General features: G+C 36.0%; 1 protein-coding gene across 1 annotated transcript in view; it reads right to left on the reverse strand.

Annotated features, from left to right (window-relative positions):
- The window catches only part of LOC122807826 (CUGBP Elav-like family member 4), a 208,162-nt gene that overhangs the window by 181,111 nt on the left and 1,234 nt on the right, over positions 1-25,817 (reverse strand). The gene's annotated exons all lie outside the window — the stretch shown is intronic.

Here is a 25,817-nt window from a genome sequence, read left to right on the forward strand (position 1 = left end):
GATTATATTACATTGCCTACTGTTACTTTTATGGTCTAAATGGTTAAGAAGTATAGGTCTATGGCAATCTAATACTTTATGCTATGTGCTCATTGTGTATCTCTCATTGTGCTGCCTGAATTTAATGTAATTTAATACCTTTGGTAGGTGTGTGCATATTGCCATATATCCATAGTTTAGTGGCATTACAGTAGGGCTTTCCCCTCTTAGTGCCGAGTGCTGGTCAAACAATCTACACAGTGCACGCCTCATGGTTACTTATTGACATAATTTGATTTCCCTTAGTCTCAATGCAATTGCATGCTCCCTCCTATAAAACTGTAAAGTTACTTCACTGCATTAATCAATGTAGCTAGTGAAAGTTATGTGCTAAAACCTAAATATACTGAGACCACACTACCACATCTTATTGCTTAATTTGTAACCATCCTGCTAGAAGATGGTTGGAAGCCAGGGTTACTAAGATGCTTAATTGTGGTATCACATTACCTGATTTAAAAGGGTTAACTATCCTAGCAAATGTCCCTAACTAGAGTGGAAAGCCTAATGACTGTATAGTACCTACCAGTGGAAGATGCGTATTACAGCTATTCAGATTTTGTACCTCTAAGGTTTTGCTATCAGCTAAAATGTATTTGTATCTGTATTTCTGCCAAAACTCTGCAGCTGTAATGAAAGCCAAACTGTTTTTCTAAACTGTTTTCTCTGACACTATATTTTGCTGTTTCCTTTTTCTGCTAGCTTTTCCTTGCCAAACCAAAGCTTGACTAAGACAGCCCTTGCTGAAGTCCACCAGAAACTGAACACCATTTCCAACCAACTGTTTGTGAACCAAAGTACACAGTACTCCCTTCTCATCACCATATTAGTAGTTCAATATTTCTTTAGAAGCCTCTACTGCTCAGTATTAAGAACTAGCTGAAGGACAGCATGTTACCGTGAACGCCAGTCCCATATCCCAAATGTCTTGCTTTCCTACTTTTCTATTTAATTATTTCTTCTGCCTTCCTGACGTGTCTTAAAGATTTTTTTCCCTTGAGTTTAACAAATAAAACACCCTCGCTCATTATTCTAATTTGATCAGATCTCCTAAAGTGTTTAAAATACATATAATAGATAAACGCATGCAATAAACTAAGTTAAGTTTGAACATTTCGTTGGTACTAACCCTTCTATAATTTGCTGTACACTTACAGCTTTGCTGATTGTTTTTTTCTGCCATCTCCTGCCTCAGATGTGACCCTGCCTCAGGAGTAGCATGGACAAAAACAAAGTTCCCATCAGACCTGCAAAAATTTAAAGAACTTAGAAATCACGCCAAAAAAACCACATTACTAAAGATAAAAGAGACTTCTACTATAACCCCCCCCCCCCCTTGAGATCCAATCCAAAAAAAATTCTGGAATTCATAAACCAAATTCTATACCCTGGTACTCCCAGCTCCCCTAATCCTTATCCATATCAAACTCATGAAGATACTGCCTCCACCTTGAATACCTATTTCATTGACTCTACATCCAAGCTACTTAACCCAAACCCTAACCCATCCACCAAAAGCAATATTTCTAATTATATAGAATCTGCACATAACTTAAACACTACTAATAAATTCTCACTTAAACCTATACCTACCAGCTATATCAAATCCTTGATCTCAAAATTAAAACATTCCTCAGCCTCTGTAGACATCATTCCCTTTAAGTTTCTTCATATAGGTGCTGACTCTCTCAACTTTTCAGTCTCTATCTTAAATAACCATTCTATCTCAGAGTCTAAAGTTCCAGCTATCTGGAAACAATTCTATGCCTTATCCATACACAAAGAAGGTAACTCCACTGACATCACCAGTATCAGAACTATCGCTATCCTGTCACCACCCTCCAAGATTCTCGAAAAATGTATTCATAAACAAGTTATACACTACTGAATTCAAGAAAATCTGCCTACACCAATGCAACATGGCTTTAGACCTAAGCATAGCACTGCCACTGCCCTACTATCCTTCCTTAATACCATTTCCCTAGCTAGAGAAGACAACAAACGTATATCCTACCTATTCTAAGACCTTTCAAAGGCTTTTGACACTGTCTGCCATCCTCTTCTACAACACAAACTAACCAATCTTAACTTCTCCCCTGCTACCATAGCATGGTTTGCAGCTACCTCTCTGACTGACTTCAAGCAGTGAAATGACACTCTGCCAACTCCCCTCCTAGTCCAGTTAAAATGGGTGTCCCACAATGTTCCTTCCTTGGACCATACTTTTTAATATCTTTACCAATTCTCTCTACTCCTCCTGCCCTCTCTCATCGCTAGTCCAATACGCTGATGACTCAACAGTCATAACTATTGCTGAGTCACTGCTTATCTCTGCCAGTCTACCTTCAACTCTTTTGAATACTGGCTCTCCAAAAATCAGCTAATCCTTAACACCAAAAAAAAACAAGTTACTACTTTTTGTACCTAAAAACATTAATCATACCAAATCCTCCTTCTCTATACAGTCTCTAAATAACACCTTAACTGAGGCTGAATCCAACACAAAGCTAGTAGGAGTTACTATTGATGACCAGCTCAAATTTGACTTACATATCAACAGCTGTATCAGGAAAGCTCATCAGAAACTAGGTCTGCTGTATCACAACAAACAATTCCTCTCCAGGGAAGCTAAGATAACACTTTCTCATGAGTACCTATTACCCAGTCTGCTGTACAGTTCTCAGATTTAAACTAACCTAAACTCAACTCTCCTTGCCAAACTTGAATGAATCTGCAAGAAGATAACAATATTTGCTGCCCGGCAAACCTATAAGTCCCATCACTGCCTCTCTCTAAAACACCTAAATTGGCTTGAATTACCTCACCTGCTCCTTCTCTCCCAGCTCCAGATCATTCACTGCATCCTCTACCAGCCTTCCTATTGCCCTGCTCTTTCAGCTCTGATCTCCCATTATTCACGTGCCAAATCTCTCTGTAGCTCCACCCAAGAACTTCTATTAACTCACAAACCAAAAACAAGGTTCTGATGTAATTTCTACAGCTATAAACCCACCAAGGCATGGAACTGCCTCCCACGTGAAGTTAGGACATATAAGCAACTGAAAAAATTTAAAGCTGCCATCAGAGAATGCCTGCAAAGTCAGTGGACTTGCCACTGTATTTGCCCTCCTTAAACAAAGCTCAGCCATAAATTCTACCAACAAGCCCTTCTATAACACTGTTCAGATGTTTTAGATGAGTGAGTCTACTGTTAGTTAGGGTGTATATCACATAATCTAAATCCCAAAACATCAAACACCATAAGCTTGAACTTGGAATGTCGAAATGTGATATAATCGAAAGCTCAGAACAGCAAATGTTTTCCCAGGGAAAAAAATTTGTTGTTCCGGGAAACACACCCACAACAGAAGCACACCGAAAAAAGTAATCCACATATATACACTTACAGGTTCATAGGTGGGTACTAGGCTATTGGCCCTAGGACCTATATAAGCCTAGCCAAACTGTACCCTGGCTTTTGCCACCCAAGAAAATTATTTTCCTGTGTCCCTGTCAAGCAGAGCAACAGAAGTGATCCCAGGGGTGAATTTCCTATCTCCCATCCAATCATCAAGATTTTTCTTGAAGAGTGCTAATGAGGAGCTTTGTTTGATATAGATAGGTAGTTTGTTCCAGACTATGGGAAATCTCTGGGACAGGAATCTATCCCTCCAGCATGTTCTGTTTACTGTGGTGACAAGGTTTAGGTCCCTAGAGCGTGTAGCTCAGAGGGATTGGGATTTCTTTACATGGAGCATGTCCAACAGCTCTGGGTTTGACATAGCTTTGTATGTTAGGCAGAGATCACCTCTGAGTAGGTGATATACGACAGACTAAAGCTGGAGTTTTTTGAGACGGTCTGCATAGGGCATCTGTTTGAGGCCAGTAATCCTCTTTGTGAGGTATTTCTGTGGCCTTTCCAGTTGTTGTAAATATCTTGTGAGGTACATACCAAAAGGTGCGTTGTACTCTATAATGGGTCTAATGAATGATGAGTAGAAGGGAACAATGACCTCTTTTTTCTTGGATGAGAAACCTTTTGTGATGAGGTGTACCATGTAAAAGGATTTCCTGACTACTGTGGCGATGTGATTATCAAAGGAGAGACTACTGTCTACCTGTGTCCCAAGGTTTCTTATCACATTTTCTTATCACACAAAATCCTACTTCTATCCCTACACTAAACTATACATACACTACTATCTATCCACTTACCTTAACCCAAACCCTAAGGTCCGTAACTATCACACACTCACCTTAACCGCTTCCTAACCCTAAGGTCCATAACTATCGCACACTCACCTTACCCGCTCCCTAACCCTAAAGTCCCTAACTATCACATACTCACCTTACCCGCTCCCTAACCCTAAGGTCCCTAACTATCGCACACTCACCTTACCTGCTTCCTAACCCTAATGCCCCTTACAATCACGCAATTGCCGTACCCGCTCCCTAACCCTAAGGTTAACTACCTATCCCATTACCACACTCACCTTAACCAGGTCTGTTCAAACACTTACCTTAACCCGGTTCATAACCTTCGCACCACAGTGGAGAAAATAGTGAAGCGGCAGAAACAGCCCAATGAATTCTTTCCCTAGGAAAGAATTTGATGTTCTGCAGCTTCACTATTTTCAGCGTTCGTTGTTTAGGGTTTGATGTTATAACATTCGACGTTTTACTACTTCGATGTTATAATATAAACCCGTTAGTTATTATGATGTTAATATGTACTGTATGCTTACTACCAATTACTGTTATAGTTCTACATTGCTGATTTATTTTCATTAACTTGATACTGTACACGCTCAAATTTTTGTTTCTCTTTTTTTTGTTCTTCTGTTTATATTATTATTTGATTTTGCTCAATCTTTATGTATAATATGTTGGACTCCCCCCCCCCCCCCGCCCCGGACCTCCACTGAAAAAGAGCTATTTAGCTCAGTCGGACTAACCTGGTCAACAAATGTAAAATAAGATAAAATAAATAAAATAATAAATGTGAATAAAATCTAAGCGGCTGAGTTGTAAGGACTCTTACAACTCCAGATTATTTTCCAGAATAATTTAAGAAAAGTAGAAAATAATGTTCATAGTGAAGAAGTGTACAAACTTGCCTGTGGTTAGAAGTGAGTTTAGTATATAACACTTGACTAACTGCTAATGTTTTATTAGTTTTTACAGCTACCAAAGGTCCCTAACAGTTCTTAGAGTCTACATTTCAGTGTGGTAAAGTTAGAAAATTTATTCAGCACACATGGGAAATAGGATTGTCCTTTGATAAGTACCTAGTCAGAGAGCTTGAGTTTCTAGTAACACTTGATGCTGTGGTAATCAGTTGATTTTCTCCTGTGAGGCAGTGTATTCTTGGCCATAAAAAGTGCCCCCATCCAGAATAAATCTAGTGTTTAGGTACATATCATATAAAATGGAGCAAAAGGTTGGAAGAAAACTCTAAAATATACCACAGGAAATCTAAAATATCATAATTTCTGGTCAATCCAGCAAAACACGCAGATCTCAACAAATTTATTTGGCTTCTGCAACAATTTATACGGCTTGTTTGGAGCAAATGCTTTTAATTTTATGAGGAAGCTCTGCGGTCTGTTGTATGATAATGGTGCATTCATAATAAGCACTGCTTATGTACTGCTTGAACACATAGTTGTCATCACCTATGAGCTACTTCTGAATCAAGGAAGTTCTTAGTTCTAAGTTCAAATAATAATATAAACAGAAGAACAAAAAAAAAAAAACAAAAATTTGAGCGTGTACAGTATCAAGTTCTTAGTTACATGTGCTTTAACACTGTTTTACACTTTTAGGCAATCAAACCATTAGGCCATTGAGATGGTGATTTTTTTTCTTCCAAAATCTTCTGTTTTTCATTTTAACCCTTGACTTATTATTATAATTTTACTCTCACACTTTGCAAAAAGCAGTAGCGATACAGCCATGTTGGAACTAAGTTAGATAAAATGTTATTAGCGATCAGAAACAAGTGTGCTTTATTAATTTTATTTATTTATTTTGTTCTGGTACTTAATTTTTCTTGCATTTACCTGTGAATCACATAGCCTTTGTAAATGTTATAGTGAACATACATCATGTTCAGCACTGGAGGTTGCTATATTTGAAAAAGGTATACAATGGACCATAACATACCTCCCTAACAATTATCTCAAATATATTGCTTAGGTTATATGATATATAGCAATAAATGTGAAGTATAATGCTTGTTATGTTAATACAGTGTGATTACTTTTATATGAATATAAATTTGCTTATGTCACCAGTGATAACTCAATAAAGGTGATTGAAAAAAAATCATTTTAATTACATTTATTCATCTGTGTGAGATTATTAGAACAAAGAGTATTTTTTGTAAGTTGCTCAACACCCTAACACTTTACTCTAATATGATTCAGAAAATGCAGCTTAAAAGATATTTCACATTGAAAAAAAAAAACATATCAGCTTCGAGATCTGTCCTTATCTGTGTCCATATTTTTTTATTCTTGCTACTTATTTCTTTTTCACCAGTCCCTGTCTGCGTATCAAGTTTCCTTTGCTGCCACACTGCTATGGCCCTTTTGTCTCTGTAGGTCTGAGGATCAAGTGTGCCAGCAGAACTGCCATCATCTATGAGAGGGATTTTTTTCTTTTCTTTTCTTTCTTTTTTTTTTTTTTTTTTTTTTTGTTTTTGTTTTTTAAGGTTTACTGTTCTTCACTATGCATGGGAAGAGATGCCTCTAGGGAGGGCTAGCTATGCAATAATAGTGTTGTGTGTCTAGAACTTCTATCAGTGACATTAGCTCATGGATACCCTTCCTCCATGAGACAAGCACTTCTGTTGATTATCTGGTTGGCAAATTAGAACTCTAGGAAGTTTATATATTCCTGGAAATGCTTCCTTCCCTTTCTCACAATCAGGCACTTGAGCTGGCTCAGGGTTTCATTGTTTCCACATCCACAGTCAATTCATCCCACACAAACATTTCTAGTCATTGCGTGGTCATCTGGGTCAGAGTGTCTATCCCTCTATACCACGCAGCAGACTGTCTCTTACCTACTTTGAACTGAAAAGAATGTTTGGACATCTTACAATCATCTACCTTGATAATTAACGTGACATTGTTATGCTGTATCTTAGCAAATGTCCACTAGATATTGTGATTGTATAAAAAAGAAACACATACAGAAACTAATATATATATATATATATATATATATATATATATATATATATATATATATGGTTCTACCTGACATGACTGAAAGCTCATATGACTGAAAGCTCACATGGTCGACAGTTCATTTGAATGACATGAATTTGTCCCCCTCCCCAATGTTGTGCGACCTTGGAGTTGATATATATAGTTAGTATATATATATATTGATAGGTTAACAAATGTGAAGAAAATAAATGCATCTATCTATATCCCTCTCTCTCTCTATATATATATATATATATATATATATATATATATATATATATATATATATATATATATATACAGACAGAGAGTCAGGACACACACACACACACACACACACACACACACACACACACACACACACACACACACCACACACCCATGGTTTTCTGCCAATCAGCTCTGAAACACATACAGCATATTTTGTGTCATAGTACACATATTAAATATTGTTAAGAGATGTTTCCCAGTGTAATAAGCTGTGATGCTTTATAACATAAATACATTCTTAATTTCACAAAAAGTACACGATTTTACTTCAAGTTTCCATAAATTTTCTAAGTTGGCATGCTCCTGAAGTCCTTAGGATGGTATTTCATAACCGACTCAAACTTTTCTAATAACGTGACATCCATGATAGTCATGTTTCCAGATGCCAGTTGATATACAGGACAAAAACTCCAAGCTGTTAATTAGCTGCTTCATGTGGTCGAGTTTTATTCTCAAAGTCTTCATCTGCCTATCTGTTTGACTCAAAGCAAGTCACTTAACCACACAGTAGGCTCCCTCCTAGGGTTGATTTGTGGTTAGGAATGTTTCTATGAAAATATTAATTTAATCACAGCTAAATAGTGTCAGTGGTGGGGGTGTGGGTCTATTAAAGGGTGGAAATTTGTTAGGAAATATCAATCTATGTGAAAAAAACAACTGCTCTTTTGTCAGTTGATTAAAGATAAATGATCATGGTTTTACAAATCTAAGTGGGCAAAATAATCTGCATAAACAATGGACGCAAAGTTGTTGTTTTTTCTCCACTTTTTCTCGGTCAACCCACAGAGGTATGCCCATATAATACAGTGGGAGGAAAAACCTTACTGTCATTTGAACTCAATTTGTCAGCCATCATTGAGCAGAAGGGGGTAGTTTGCATGGGTGCTGAACAGAATTCTGTAGTTTATGTGTGTGCTGAATAGATTAATATAAGTAAAAATTGTTTTATTTTGTAAAGTCAGACTTCTGAGGTCTTCTTAGGCAAAACATAGTGCTAGAAAATATTGTGTATATTTGAAGGAAACTGAATTATTAGCTTGCGCTCTCAAGTAAATTATTATGGTTACATGAGTTGATGTATCTGAGAGACAAATAGAAAGAGAGAGAGAACGAGAAAGGGAGAAAAGGGAATGTGTGAAACATACCAAAATACAGTATCTTCCGGCAAGCATAATTCCTGTTACCTAATTCATGCAAGACAACTGAAGAGCACCCATTTTTTTAAATAGGAAAGCTATACCTGAGGATGAGGCTTCTGAGTGGATTCATCCAATTTCATAACTCATGGCTCCGTCAGGTATATTGAAATGGACTGTTAGGCCCAAAACCCTTTAGTTTTTCATGCCATCCTCTGCTTTAATTATCAACCTGACATTTTTTGCCATGAACAAAATTAGCTGTCTCACATCCTGGTGAGAAGTTATACAAGACTTCATTTCATTTTGCATTTGTGTGGTATGGCCTAGTGCAGTGGTCATGAGAATGTATTTTTCTGCATATTTCCTATACTACATACAGTACTAGTTTCTTTTTTTTGTAATTCTGTCTTTATGTATGTCATCGATGACAATAAACATACTGATTAACTACATTCAGCACCTTAATTAACATCCTGGAATTGCTATGTGTGAATGCTGAGTCCAGAAATCTGATTTAACATTTTAAGTTGAGGAGAGACAGAGTTTGTGGGAAAAACTATGGGCTTCCTAGAACTAATAGCAAGCTTGAAACTCAACTTAATTTAGAAAGAAGCATATTATGTATCAATATGGGTAAAACGTCACAACACTGCTTAGACTATATATAGTAGCCTAACTTAATAGGTAGACATTAGTACTCACACATCAACTTGTTACACTTCCAAACTGACACTCAAGTAACCACATGACGCTCCTTGTGATGATATCAAACATTTGCTGGCTGTGTTAATTAAGCTTGAATACTCATACTGATGTTGTGTGAGTTTGGTTTCTGATGAGGCCACTTGTGGCACAGGATCACTGGTTTTATTTGGCACAGTATCCTACATGAACCATGTGTGACATCCTGCTGTACTGAGCTCATGTTGTCTAACAAACTGCATTCATTTCTAGTTGTCTGTTGCAAATCACTTATTTTTGGCAGTCTGCCTTCATTTATATCACAGCAGTGTGGCATCTTCTTCTTTCAACTTTTCCCGGTTAGGGGTCGCCACAGCAGATCACCTGTCCGCTCATGATTGGCAGTGGAGTATTACGGTGTCGGGTTGCCAGCCCGGCGCCCAACCTTCCACAGAAGGCACACACACACTCACACCTAGGGCCAATTTAGAGTGTCCAATCCACTTACAGCATGTCTTTGGGATGTGGGAGGAAATTGGAGCACCCGGAGGAAACCCACTCGACCACAGGGAGGACATGCAGACTTTGCACAGAAGGCACCCCAGCCGAGAATCGAACCGGAGAACCTCTTGCTTTGAGGTGGCAACGCTATCCAATACAATATATGTGTGTGTAGAACTACAACATTTCCTTGATCTTTCCTCCTAACCAAAAGACCATGGGAAAAGTGCACAGATTCCCATTAAATATTTATTTCATATAGTGCATGGTTCCTGTGAAATCATATATTGTATGATGCCAAAATATTTTTGACAACAAACAATAAAGGTCATAGTACTAAAAACGTATATTTATTTCATCATTTTAAATGTTATAATCAGTGCAACATAAATGACTTCTGACTAAAGAATCTAATAGTGACAATAACATACTTATAACCAAGAAGAAAAGTGAAGAGGTTAAAACTATTACTTTGATGTAAAGACGTTGTAATATTGAGATTCTACAGGCATAATGACTTGTTTTGCCATAAAATGCATAGCTTTCAATTAACTAATTCTGACAAGTTAAGCTTTAATCAAGCATGCTATATCATATTTTGGTACAATTAACAAAAAAATATTTCAACAGATATGCAACCATTAACTATTTTTATAGTGCCATCAATGGTCATAACTCAGTACTGGTCTAGTAAAGCACTAATACATACTTACAAAAAATATATTTTCTTGTGCTTTGTGTAAAGAGCTGAGTAAACTATTCCTTAGGTCCTCAGTAAACTAGTCTCCATCTCCTGTTGGGAAGATGCATTCATAATTTTGACTCTTAATTTCCCACGCATTTTACTGCATTCAGTCTGATCCAATCCACTCTCTGTCTCACACAGCTCTTATTACATATTTCACAATCCACCATCTCTCCCCTAACACACATACTTCTGCACTTACAATTTTCTTAACATTATATCCTATTTTCTCACCAACTCACTTCACTCAAATAAACTCTGACATTTTTTTCTTAAGCCTGCATCCCACTACCACTCACGTTTACCTTTTGCTTTCTATTAACCTTCTACTTCACTTCCCTAACTTTGACCCCCACGCTCTTCTTTCCCTCTTTATATTACTTTGTTCTACTATTCCATCTACTTAATTCCCCTCCACGTTTCCTACTTACTCCTCCCTTCCACATTTAGTGGTGCTATCCACGCTCAATGGTCCTGTGAAAATACTTCTAGCAGTATGCTGCTTTATACAATTCTTTAAGTACACACACACACACACACACACATATATATATATATATATATATATATATATATATATAAAGACACACATACACACACACACACACATATATATATATATAAATATATAAATATATGAACACACACACACACACACACACACACATTTCTCTGCCATTTCACTGAAAAAATATGCTGAAGCACAAAATGCCTTAAACAAAAAAATCTTGAAAATGCAAATTTCCCTTTCCCCATTGGTGTGTGATCCCAGAGTTGGTATATATAATTAGCAGGGGGTGTGGGGAGTGCAGGGGTCTTACCCCCTGCATTTAATAAGTTTCAACATTGTGTTTTCAACTTTTTATTGCAGCATTTTTTGAACAAACATAATAGAACTATGTCTATCCTTATATATATACACACACACTTGCATCTAGCTATATATATGTATTTCAATAAAGTTATAGATGTAGCTACTGCTATATATCTAGAGAGAGAAAGACGTGCATCTGTATTTTGTAGCTATACACCTCAAATGATATTTTGCACCATCTGTTGTATTTATAGTTTACTTTCCAATGTTCATTTTTATAGTTTTATCTGCACAGTATCTATCAGACTGTAGTTATATTTTTGCATTGGGAGCATCTCTTCACAAGACATCACATAAGACCGGCTATTTCAGATCACTCTGATTATTTTAGTTAACAAACAGAAATAAAATAAAATATGAAAATAAAATAAAAATAAATTGCTAAATATGTATTATTGGAAATCTACCTTCATGTGGATGTCTTGTGTGTTACTTCAATGAAAACAGATATACAGTATAATCAAATCAGTAAACACTTGGAAAACATATGCCTGCAGTTGTTATTATGAACAACTACCATTTAGTTAGTAAAGAATGAATTATTGTCCATTATATTGCTTAAAATCATCCACTTTTGAAATTCATTGCTTTACCATGACCCCCCCCCACACACACACACACACACTCAAATTACATTCCTTAAGCTACCTTTACCTTTCCAGAAATGGACTACAGAAAGGAGTTTATGACTTTGAAAATTTCATCTTGGTTGATCTTTATGAGTTTCTGGACTTATGCCAGAATTCTGTATAATATATACACTTCTCTGCAATTGCTACTTCTATATTTTTTCCTTCTGTCAAACATCATACCTCAGAATTTGTTGTTGCATGTCTGTTTTTTAGTTTTATTTGTATTTGTTTTTAGTACAGAATTTCACAACCACTTTGCTATTTTAAATATATGCAAGTTTTTTTTTTTTTATTCTCTATAAGTGTGGCAATATTGTACTGCACAAAAAAGTGGAATCTGGAATTACACATTTCAGATTTCCTTGTAAGTTGGGTCATTCCAGTATCCATTTTAAAAATATATTTCCTTTGTTCATATGTGTATTCTGCTTCTTGTATGTAGGAATTTGAAATCCTTTTTTTCCACTAGCATATTTACCTAAATGTTTACTATTTCCAAGTGTTACCTTCAACTTTAACTTTTTTGTTTTTATAATTCTCATCATTTATTTCTGACATCCACTCTTCACTATCCTACATCACTTGATGGAAATACAGTTACACAAAAAGGAAACTATTAAAAAACATAGTTGCATTCTTTTCAAAGTAGCCTCTCCTTCTGAGGTAAACAAACATAAGATATCCTGAAGCAGTGGAATTACTTCACTGCACCTCAGGAATAATATAATTAACTCCAAAGTCACTCCTCTTTGGAGTAAGGGGCTCTGCTTTTGAGGATGCCTAGCCCTTCAGCTATCCCAATACTGTGTAAGTTGCTTATTGCATTCAAGGTTTAACATAATTTACTGCAACGTTACAGTATACTGAGTTGTAACAAAACATTGACTGCAGTGACCTCAATCAATACATATGTGATTCTGCAAATTCATGTTTTTTGAGAACTTTACCATAAACACAGGTGAAACCTCTTAAACAAGTACCAGCAGTATTCATTCTGAACACATCAACAAACAGTTTTACTTAGGACAGGAAAACAACCCTAAGTAATTAGTGGTATTTATATACCATCCCTTAAAAGAGCAATGCACATCTCCCTTATAATTAAAAAGAAGTCAAAATTTGTATGGTTCATGCTTTTCTGTTTAGTTTTAAAGCCATTAATATTTTGAATTTAGATTTTGTTATGTTAGCATATATTACTGCCTTAGCTGGAGGCAGGAAATCAGTTTTTTTATTTGTCAGTTGATTTGTTTGAAACAAAACTGCTCACAATACTATTGAGTGGACAGTGAGATAATAAAGATATAGCTATGGTTGTGATGCCATTACATAATCAATTGGTCCTTTTTACTGAGGCTTTTTCACATGCGCACGCACACACACACACACAAAACTTCTACACTTATTCCTTCTTTCGTACAAATATGCACACACACACACACACACACACACACACACACACACACACACATGCACAGGCATGTGCACGTGCACACACACACACACACACACACACAAACACAAACACACACACGCCCAGGTGCACATACATACACAACTCTTATACTCATTCTGTCTCTCTCTCTCTCTCTCATACACACACACACACACACACACACACACACACACACACACACACACACACACAAAGGTTTTCTATACACACATACACACAAAAATACACAAAGGTTTGACACATTCATGTGGGCACACACATACACAAATGCACACATGAAGACTTACACAAAAAGTCACTATCTTACTTTGCCTTCAGTATTCTATAGGAAAAAAATAATGTCATGGAACCTTACCTTGATTCAGTGACAGATAAATTACTCTGAATTCCTGCTGTAGGTGTGTATTACACACTGTTGCTATTTTATTAACTTCACTAACTGATGCTTTTTTACTCTTAAACAGCAAAAATAACCATAATACTGAAACTCAACTCACTATATAAGTTGTCCTCTAAGCTGAGACAATAACTACACCAAAATTGCCATTGTGACAATTTACTGAAAGAATAACTAACATAATTAATAACACAATACATTAATTTATTTATTTACATTTGTTGACTGGGATTGTCCGACTGGACATATGTCCATTTTCAGTGGAGGTCCGGGGAAAAAAGCTTCACAGTTAAAATATACGACAGTAGTTACATTGAATTTACATAGCAATTAACAATTTGATCAACATAGCAATTAACAGTTACAAACATAGTTACAGATTAAGAAAATAGTACATCAGTAGACAACTAGAATCTTTATCATCTGTGAAGTACATAACAGACATTAACAACTGCTACAATAAGAAGTTCCTGCTGTATAATAAGAAGTTAGGCTTATGAGCATCCGAGCTTGCTATAATCAAGGTAGTTAGTGGGGTGGAAAGAAAGTTAGTGGATTGATGGGGTGGGTGATATTCAAGGGGGAGTTACAAGGGCATAGCCAGCATGTTTTAGGTTCGCTTTTAGTAAAGTTTTGAAGTGGGTGCATGATGGTACAGGGGTAATTGTGGGTGGGAGGGAGTTCCATAATTTGGCTATGGCACAAGAGAATAATGCTTCTTCGGCAGAGTTATTGGCTTTAGTGATCTGTAAGTGATTTTTGTTGCTGGATCTTAGTGGTCTGGTGGTGCGATAGGGTTGGAGTAGATTCTGGAGGGATGGAACTTTTAGTGGATTGTTTACTAGTTTGTGGGTGAGTTAATACCATTGAAGGAGGTGAGGTAGTTCAAGCCACCCCAGTTCAGCAAGTGAGAGACAGTGGTGACTACGGTAGGATGCCCCTGTGGCAAATTTGGTGATTTTGTTGTAGCAGGTCTCGAGTTTGCTTAGATCACATTGCCTTAGGTTGGTATATATTAGAGAGGCATAAAGTAGGGTAGAGATAAGGTGGGAATTTGCTACTGAAATCTTTGCTGCTTTGGTGAGAAGTTGCTTATTTCTGTATAAAGCTCCTAGTTTTTTTGTGGACTTTTTTATGGTCATGGATATATGAATGTCAAATTTTAGTTTATTATCTATTTCCACTCCTAGCATTTTGGTGTGTTCTTTTGGGTGTATAGTGGTGTTGTCTTTTGCTGTGATGTTAAAGTGTGAGTTACTTTGAGTATGTTTGGTGGGTTGGAAGATGAGTAGTTTAGTCCTGTTTGCGTTGAGCATTAATTGGGCATCGGATAACCAAGTTTCCACAGAGGAAAAGGCTTCCTGTGTGACTTTTTGCAGTTTGGGTAGGGACTGGGCAGAGCAGATGATGGTTGAGTCATCTGCGTAATGTATGAGTGTGCCATGTTTGGTGGCAGAGGCTAGATTATTGATGAAAATAGAGAAGAGTAGGGGTCCAAGGATGGATCCTTGGGAAAATGGAGGCAGGTAGTTGGCGAGATATGTCATTCTGCCATACAATGGATTGTTGGCGGTCAGACAGGTAACTCAGAAACCAGTTGGTGACTGATTGAGAGAAGGATAGGTTATTGAGGACAGAGATGAGTTGTTTGTGTGGGACCATGTCAAATGCTTTAGATAGGTCTATGAAAGCAGCAGAGGAGAGATAGCCATTGCTTTTATGCTGAAGGATAGTGTTAGTAAAGGAGAGTAAGGCAGTGGTGGTGCTATGGTTTGGTCGGAAACCATGCTGAGTATTGAAAAGGAAGTTGTTAGTAAGGAGGTAGTCTGAGACCTGAGAGTGAATGCATCTCTCTAGTATTTTGGAGAGTGGAGAGAGAATAGCTATGGGGAAGTAATTGGTTAGTTCTGTGGAGGGGCTGCCTTTGTGGAGGGGAATTATGTGTGATACTTTCCATAGTGTAGGAATGTAACTTTCTGACAGAGATCGTTTAATCAAGATAGATACAGGGTAGGCTAGAACATCAGCTGCAATTTGTAGGTATTCACTTGGGAGGTTGTCTGCTGCTAATTTGGTGGGCTTAAGTTTAGTTAAGAGTTTTTTTTTTACATTGGAGGTAAGAACAAGAGAAAAAGAGAAGACTGTGGGGAGATTACAAGTTGAAGTTGTGGGTTGGAGGGTAGGGGGGTTGTGTTGCCTAGCTAGTGATAGTATGGTTTGTGTGAAGTGTGTGTTGAGTGAGGTAGCGATATTTTTGAAGGAGTGAGGGATGTTAGGGGGAGGGGTACTGACTTTACCTGGGTGGAGGATGGAGTTTATGGAGGACCAGAATTGTTTGGGGTTGTGTTGGGAAGATTCTAATTAATATTGCAAACACCAACTAAACACATTTGTGACCTTCCTCTTTAGCCATTTGGCATAACCAATCCCTTTCCAGCATAAGATATAACCCAAGTTGCCTCACACCTGCTTACCAATATCCTTAGGGGTTGACTGCTAACCCAAACACCAGTTGCCTTGGTCTGGGCTTAAATCTGAAAAAACACACCACACAGATGAAGAAGCCTACCAACCAGGGGGTGGGGGGATACTGTGAGCCGCTGCCTGGAAATTAATGAAAAAACACAGCACTCGCCTATACAACAGGTTTCCAGTTGCTCAAACACTCCTCATCTCACAGACAAGCAGGCTTATAGGCAAGTTTTCCTCATCTTAGTGTATTAATTCAATGACAGGAAACAGTAATCGAAAAAGTATATATATATATATATATATATATATATATATATATATATATATATATATATATGTGTGTGTGTGTGTATGTATATATATATATATATATATATGTGTGTGTGTGTGTCTCTGTGGGGGTGAGTGGGTTTGTGTAATAACACAAATCATTTAGTAAAGAGTACAAGAAATATGTATCACAGCCAGACTTTTCATTGTGTAATGCTTTAAATCTCCTATAGTGGAAATTCATAACATATGTAACAGATTTTTTAAGAGTATAGGAGTGTGTCACCTACATGGCTTCTGAATGCCGACTTTTTACTTTTACCTTTTTTAAGCTTAACTGGTGCATTTGTAAAAAAAGCCAAGCTCAAACCTTTACAAATATATCATGATTTGCTCATTTTCCAAACTCACCAGTACAGTATAATGGGAACAACCATAGTTTAGAAACACAGAACTTAAAAGCAACGCTGATGTCTGCAACATTATGGTGACTGCAAAATATCCAAAATTGCATCCAAACCAATGGAAAACATGTCATACAGACAAACTATTTATTAAACACAAGTAAAACACAGAAATTTTACAGTCCTCATTGTGTAATACCTTACATCTCCTGCAGTGGAACCTCATGGGATATATGCAAATTAACCATTAAGAAAGTATAGTATGTCATTATAGTACTAATGGTTATGAGATACTAACATGTTTAACCTTGCAGTCTTGGCTCTGATTCCATTACTCTCTGTCTGCCTACAGTGTGACTTTGAGCAAATTACTAAACTATGCAATGGTGCTGGGTTTACTCTGTAAAGAAATGTTAATATCTAATGGCCTTACTCACCTATCAAATGTTACATAAACCATTAAACCGTAATGCATACTGGAATACTTTAAAACGCCTGAAAACGACATGAGAAATAAAACATTTGTGACACTAGCTCATTTATTTTAATATAGTACATAAAATATAAGAATGTATTTGCAATATAACTAGGATTACTTTCTCAGGCTTCTCATGAGCAGTAGTGGAACAAGATGTTTTGTTGTGAGTTTTAAACAATGTGCCTAGTGTAGTGCTATGACCAAGACATGCATTTGATGGAAACATGCAAAATAAATATCTAGCCTGGATTCTTCTTCTTCTTTCGGCTTTTACCGGTTAGGGGTTACCACAGTTTATCACCTGTCCACTCATAATTGGCAGTGGAGTTTTATGATGTTGAGTTGCCAGCCCGGCGCCCAACCTTCCACGGAAGGCACACACATCCACGCACTCACACCTAGGGCCAATTTAGAGTATCCAATCCACCTACAGCACAAGTATGTATTTAAATAATGCTTTTAGAGATGTTTATGTATGTTATAGTTTTGTTTACTATGTCATAGTTTCTCAAATAAAATGCCACAAAGTAGCAAATGGACATATGTAAAATAACGAAAAGGCAAAAACATTTGGCTTTTAAATAATATGTCCTGAATATACAGTACAGTTAATCCATAAGTAACAATTAAAATTACCCACATAGAGTGTCAATACTCTTTGTATCAGATGTGCTTTACAACAATGATGTACTTCACAAATTCTATAAATATGCAATGTCCCTGTCACAGCCTCTAGAAGTACTAATTAACATGCAGTTACTCTGTAATGAAGCTTTTGCCTTGAACAAGGTATATATATATACATATATATATATATATATATATATTAGATATATTTGCATACATGGCTGTTATATGGAAAAAGTAAAGATCTGCAATCCTAGCTATTTAGCAAATGCAATGTATACATATAATTCCATTTAATTTCCATTAAATACATCTCTTAATTTGCTGTAATAGGGAATTGTATTCAAAAATGCATATACCCATTAAACACAGGTGAAATTATATTTACAGATTTAATAAAGTTATAAAATCTAGGTTTGAAATCTTAATTGAAACTGACCAACATTTTAACACTAAATTGTTACTGTCCAGCAATTGCTAGTATTAAAATGAATCAAACATAAATTAATATATTAATCAATATACTCGAGTAAAGCCATTCGTGATACAGCATAAAACATGCACACAATTACATTCAAATGTGTTCATGGTTATAGTAGTTTGCAACAGTAAAAAAAGCATACCGAATTCAAGTTCTCTAAGAGCACTTTGCAACAGTAATTATAAAATGTGTCAGACTTACTTCATTGAATTAAAGATATGTTGAGCATAGATGAATGCATTCATAAGGAGGAACTAACTTGCCTGAATGCAGTGCCAACTGAAAAACAGAGTGTTAATATTTTTTCACCAAGAAACCTTAACTTCAGAAGTCATTATATTCAATTTTATGTCTAAGAAAGGCATGGCAACCCTAACATGGAAAATCTAGTGATTCTGCATCACAAAAAGAAAGAAAGATATCCAAATATGCCCACTCTCATACCTTTTATTATTGCTATTATTGTTGTTCTTGTTGTTGTTGTTATTATCATTATTATTATGATATTATGTCATATTTTGAGGAAGTATTGTTTCCAGAATGTGATTACTTGCATTTTAATAGACAGTTCAAATGCTCTTGCTAGTATAAGAGTTTAAATTGTCATGTATTAGCAGAATTAATATATATGTGATGAGTCACACTTTGTGTCAGCATTGATTCCAAATAAAACTGATAGCCACTGCACAGCTACAGTAGTGACTCAGCTCTTGGATCCCTTAACATTTAGACCTCATAACCAATATATGTAAATCCAGTTTAAAGCTCCTTAATGCTCTTTAAGTAATATGTGCATTCTTACTACTTTAATTAGTTTTGCTGAATGGATATTATTCTAATTTTGTGATAATAACTGGATCTGCATGGCACTAATGCAATGACATTTCAGACTGCGTATGTTCATTCTTTCTCTTGTGACGCTATTTTACATCTCATGTCCCTTTGATATCATATCTGTGCTTACAAAGGTGTCACTAGAATCAGTAACCTATAAATGTTTGCATATTTAATTGCAGTGAATGCAATTAATAATTTAAAATAATTTTTGAACAATGCAAAATATCTTCTTTTTCTTACATCTGCTCCCGTTAGAGCTTGCCACAGCAGATCATCTGTTTCCATTTCTTCCTGTCCTCTGCATCTTGCTCAGTCACACCAACCACCTGCATGTCCCCTCTCACCGCATCTATAAAACTTATCTTAGGCCTTCCTCTTTTCCTCTTACCTGGCAGCTCCAACCTTAGCATCCTTCTCCCAATATACCCAGCATCCCTCCTCAGCATGTGTCCAAACTAACAAAATCTCATCTCTCTGGCTTTGTCTCCAAACCATGCAACCTAAGCTGACCCTCATATATACTGATTCCTAATCCTGTCCATTCTCATCACACCAAATGCAAATCATAACATCTTTAACTCTGCCACCTCCAGCTCTGACTCCTGTCTTTTTGTCAGTGCCACCATCTCCAACTCATATAATATAGTTGGTCTCATTACCATTTTGTAGACCTTCCCTTTCACTCTTACTGGTACCCATCTGTCACAGATCATCTAGACACTCTTCTCCACCTACTCCACCCTGCCTGTACTCACTTCTTTGCCTCTCTTCCACAATCACCATTAGTCTGAACAGGTGCAATCTATTATTTAGAAATAGAATTGCATTATTCTGGAACTTAAAACATTAATATCAGATGGAATTGTTGATGTCAGGCTAATCTTTGAAGTCATGTTTTAGAATTGGTTAGGAGTTTTAAATATTATTTTTTAAATATATACTTTGAACTTCTTTGGATTAATGGTACTCAGAGATGGCTGCCTAACAACATTAGTGTCATGGAAATACTTAACCTTTCTGTTCTCTGTTGACTTTATATGATAATGCTTTTTCACGCTTTTTACTGTATGGTAGCATGAACACCAGTTAAATACTTATAACTCTATAGAATACTTTGCTATAGAATAACTCCATGTGCTCTGTTTTTCTTGCTACATGCTAAAATATTTACCTACAACAAATGTATACTTTTGTACATTATGTTACATATTGTGGGTCCTGCAGTACCTTACTTTTCTGTGTTGACACATTAGTTAATGGGATGACATTTAGTTAGTTAGTTAGATAGTTAGTTAGTTAGTTAGTAAAAGAGGTAGAGCACTGATGCACATGGACATGTTTCAGACTCAGCCTAGGAGCACCATTTTGTTAAGTGGCTTGCTCAGAGTCACACAGTAGGCAAATGGATGCTACAGGAAAACAAACCCTGGACTATAAGAAACAGTTATTTGGTAGCTCCTGCCCTTAATCTTCTGCACTAAGAACTAGATCAGATCGGAGAGGTTTCCACTTCTTTTGTGTGTTGTCTTTGCTTTAATATAGAATATTGTTGCTTGCTGCCATAGTTTTGATCCAACCTTAGCCATCATGACATATCTTTAACATGTTATCTATCAATTTGATTTGATAATTATTTCTAAGAATCGCTTGCACTAAAGTGCTGATTTCAGGACTAGAAATTGTTTGAAATGGACATCCTAATGGCAGTTTACTTAAGACATTAACAAATAAATAAATAAATAAATAATGCTCAGAGATCTCATATTATTTTTTCTTAGCAAATAATATTAAATGTAACATGTACATTATTTCTCTGTCAACTTCTAACTATAACTGACCCACTCATCATTATGGAAGCGTTTATCTGCCGGGATATTTTCTGAAGCTGCTTTTCACTGCTGGAAAAGGAACCACAATGCCAAGGATTAGTAGCTCCTTTTTCTCAGACTCTGTTATGGATATAAATACAGACATAATAGGACCTCAGCAGGTAATTTAGAAATCTTCTACTAAGAAGTCATCTAACACTAAAGCAGACTGCATTGTTACAAACAACAGTGTATAATATTATGTGATAACTGTTTGCATTTCCAGAAAAAAGCCCAGTTTATATATACAGTAACAGATCCATAAATTTCCCAATGTCAGGTATGCTGAAAATTCAGTCAAAGTCACTGCAAATTCTTTACCACGTCTTTAATTTTAGACATGGAGCCATGCATGTCACCTTGGAATTCCCTTTCATTACAAAACATGCATTCAAGTATTGAAATTATTTGCAAAAATAAAATTAATCATAACAGCAATATGTTACAAAGGAAATAGAGTCATAGATTTCTAGTTCTTTCAATGAAGCAAAGAGACAAAGGAAACCATCTAAACCACAAAAAAAAAAAAAAAAGGATCCAGACACAACAGCCAGTCTATTCACATTCAACACTGCAAATGTATCTTTTTTCATTCTGGGTATATTGCAAGACCGATACATTTCTAAAAATTAACTGCCTTGCTGCTGAATCATTCTTCGTGTACACATTTTAGCATGAATTTCAACAGGTGTTTCATTTCCCTTTTCCTACACATATCTCTTTAAAAGACGTTTCATTTACAGTCTGTTTTTATCATGTGATCCTAATGGAGACAACAGATTTTTTTTTTGTTATAACATAAAGCAGACTTTACACCCACAAACACACACACACACACACACACACACACACACACACACACACACACACACACACACACACACACACACACACACACACACACACACACACACACACACACAATAAACTCATGATATGGATATGACTTGTCATAATTAATTCTTCTTTGTGGAGACTATGCTACGCTCTCCCCTCATTCATGGAAAATAAAAGACAAGAGGCTTAAACATCTCTTGCACTGTTAATTAAAAATGAGCATTCTGAATAAGCACTATGGGAATACAGGAGCTCAATATCACTCATGTTTGACTCCATAAAATATAACATACAACATAAGGATGTCATGAATACATCAGAAATGCATTCAGTATTCATGGTTTCTTTTATTCATTAAGGTATAACTTACAGTATGTTCTGCATCATTTGTAACACTTAGCTGCTTGTGTTAATAGTACACTTGCATGTTGACATTTATTTTGGGAATCTGTGTCTGTACATGTATGTATGGATGTGTGTGAGTGTGTGCACAATGTGTTTGTGTCTGTGTGTACCAGGCTATAAATATATGATAATATATGAGCATCATTTTCCACGTGTTCTATATACAAAATATACTATATATTTGTGGGAGTACCCTTAGCATGTCAGGTTAAATGCTTGAAGGATCAGTACATACGGTATTGATACACATGAAAAGTTTTAACCCTTTGAAAAGACATAATTTCTTATCTAGAGAATAATAAATTATTAAAGATTTACTGTTTATTATTTTGTGTTTGAATTCTAGAGTACAAAGTAGCTGAAAGTAAACCAGCAGAATAGTGGTTTTAAGCACTCTAAGACCCAGATCCATTCACAGAAATTAGAAATAGATCCCAGTAGTAAATCATGATATAGACAAAAATGCAATCCATTCATAGTCAGTAGTTCATTCATAAAAACTAAGCAGGTCATCTTATACTCAGAAACAAAGACACTTCTGAACACACAAACACAAGTGTGTGTACACAAACACACACACACACAAAACAGAGTCAGTCTATTTGTTTGCATATATCTTTTTATACATCTATCTTCTGTCTGGTTTACAATAACATCATTCACTAAATAGATATTATACCTATACTCACATAAAACAAATGTAATGACTACCAAAAATACACCCTATCAAAAATGCACAGCAACATATCATGTTCTATTAGATGTCATGCTCCTCATGAAATACCCACAACCTTTTGAGTTCCACAGACATTATAAACTCCATTACTTCATGTATACCTTCTGCTGCCACCAGCATGCACTGAAAGAGCTAAAGAACCTGAGGTGATACAATATACAAACTAAATAATACAAGCGCCTGCTAAATGCACAGTTATTTTGTTGTAGGAATCAATTCACCTGTAAGTGTTTACAAAAACTGCATCATTTAGCAAGACTGATACAGCATCAGAGTATCATCAATATCTAGGGACACCTGTATGCTCCTGTAAAAGATATGTTCACATTCCAGAGTGTCTCAGTCTATATGTAGTAGTGAATCAATTCACTTGTCAACTTGTTTAGCTGCAAAATAATTTAAAAATGTAAACAGTACATGCATTTCAAAGTATCTGTCTTCCATTAAACAGCATCTGGTGTTCTATTATCTTTACAGCAGCAGCCTATTGTGTTTTGCTTACTGAATGCACTAAGTGGAGAATGCAAGAAAAGAAGTATTTGAGTATCTTACAGAAATATTCTGTGTGTGCATGCAAGTGCTTGTGAGTGGTGTGTGTGCATGTATGTATATATATATATATATATATATATATATTTTTTTTTTATATATATATATATATATATATATATATATATACACACACACGTTATCTGTATACATATATGTGCGCATACATACCCACATATATGTATATACCTATATATATGTATATGTTCCTGTGTGTGGAAGTATGCCAGCATGCTAAAAAAGTAAGAGGAACATAGTTTCGGTGGAATGACACGTTGTAGTAATAACATTTACATTTAGAGGTTCACAGACACAGTCGGTGCTTAGCAGATTTATGATAACGTATCTGCTAGTCTCTCAGGTCATGAGTAAAATTCTTTTAATTAGAACAAGTTCAGCATAAGAGGAATAAAGTATGTAGAGAAACTGAATCTAGAGGAAATGAGAGAATTGAAACACTCGCTTCATGTCATTGACAATAATTTACGAAATTGTGTGTTTTAAAACTAATCTGCCGTCTTTGTACTTAGTGACAAAAATGATCAAATGCATAAAATATAAATACAAGGGAGACTTTACAAGTATGCATACAGCTCAACAGCTCTTGATTTCGCTGTTAAGATTTTGTTTCGGTTCATAAAAAAGCTTGACGCGTTTTGCATATAGAAAAAAAAAATACATACTTCGTTTCCGTTTTATGCAATATATGCAACTTTCATAACTTAAGTTAATGAAAGTCAAGGTATCCAGAAACAGCCAATTTTGCTATAATCCAGCGATGGCAGTTCCATTATAATGTGACAGTGGAAACATTCGTCAAAATGCATCGCCGTTTCTTTCGGGTATGCTCTGTTTGAAAGCTAGCAAATTAACGTTGGATAACATAATATCTATCAGTATATTCATACCTGCAGCTGAGTTTATAGTATACTGTGCTAGCTTTCAGAACTCAGCAGCAGTTTAAAGGAGTTGGAAAAAAAGAACGTACTCATTGTGTCAAATATTGTAAAAATAATGCTGATAAGCGAACAAGTTGCAGATGCAGTCCAGAAAATGACAAAGAACATGAGTATCTCTTAATAGCATTTCCCCTAGAGGCTCTCTAAAGAAGAATTAAAAAGAAGGAGACTTTTTATAAACTGAACCCCGCAGCTCTGAATTATAAACAGTGGAGAGTGGCAGTTCAGCACAAGCATTGCGGTCGCCTTTATTACATACAAAATGCGCACGTTTCTCCAGAGGAGCTGTCCTTCAGCACCACTTTTTCATCAAAGCGTAAAAGCCTTTTCCAGTTGCGTTAACTCATCTGACACCTAAAACATTACCTGTAGAATCAATAGTTTCGGTTGCGTTTTCTCTACATTAAGTTCGGCCAGTGTGATCAATCTGTGACACACTATATACACTGCATTGACTTAGGAATTGAAGACACGTTAATTTCGAAGATGAAAACAAGCCTAGTAAAAGATATTCCATATAGCTTCCACGTTCTTGCTCTATTTCTCCCTTGCTGCCCTGAATGTCTGTTACAATTCATTATTCACCTCATTTATTTCAGCCACAAGTCAGCCTTCAATCCACACACTGTACGTAACACGCAGAAATAAGTGGTGATTGCTAGAATAACTGCAGATAGTAAGTAATGCTATCAATATTGTTTCAGTTTATTTTATCAGAAAAATCAAATTTATCTGTAAAAATAACACAAATTAATCTAATAATCTTATGTAGCCAGATTTTAAGAATTAACACAGTTTAACCATTACACGGGAACCCCGACACCCAACATACAAACCGTTTGCACCGTTGTTTACAACAAATAACAGCAAACTTTCTGTCCGAACCGAAGACCTCGAAAGGCCAAGCCAGCGTAATTACTATAGGCTCCATAGGCTTTCAGGT

This window comes from Protopterus annectens, chromosome 1.part1 (assembly GCF_019279795.1).
Source record: "Protopterus annectens isolate FY-2018-M chromosome 1.part1, PAN1.0, whole genome shotgun sequence".
In the NCBI taxonomy this organism is placed as follows: Eukaryota; Metazoa; Chordata; order Ceratodontiformes; family Protopteridae; genus Protopterus; species Protopterus annectens.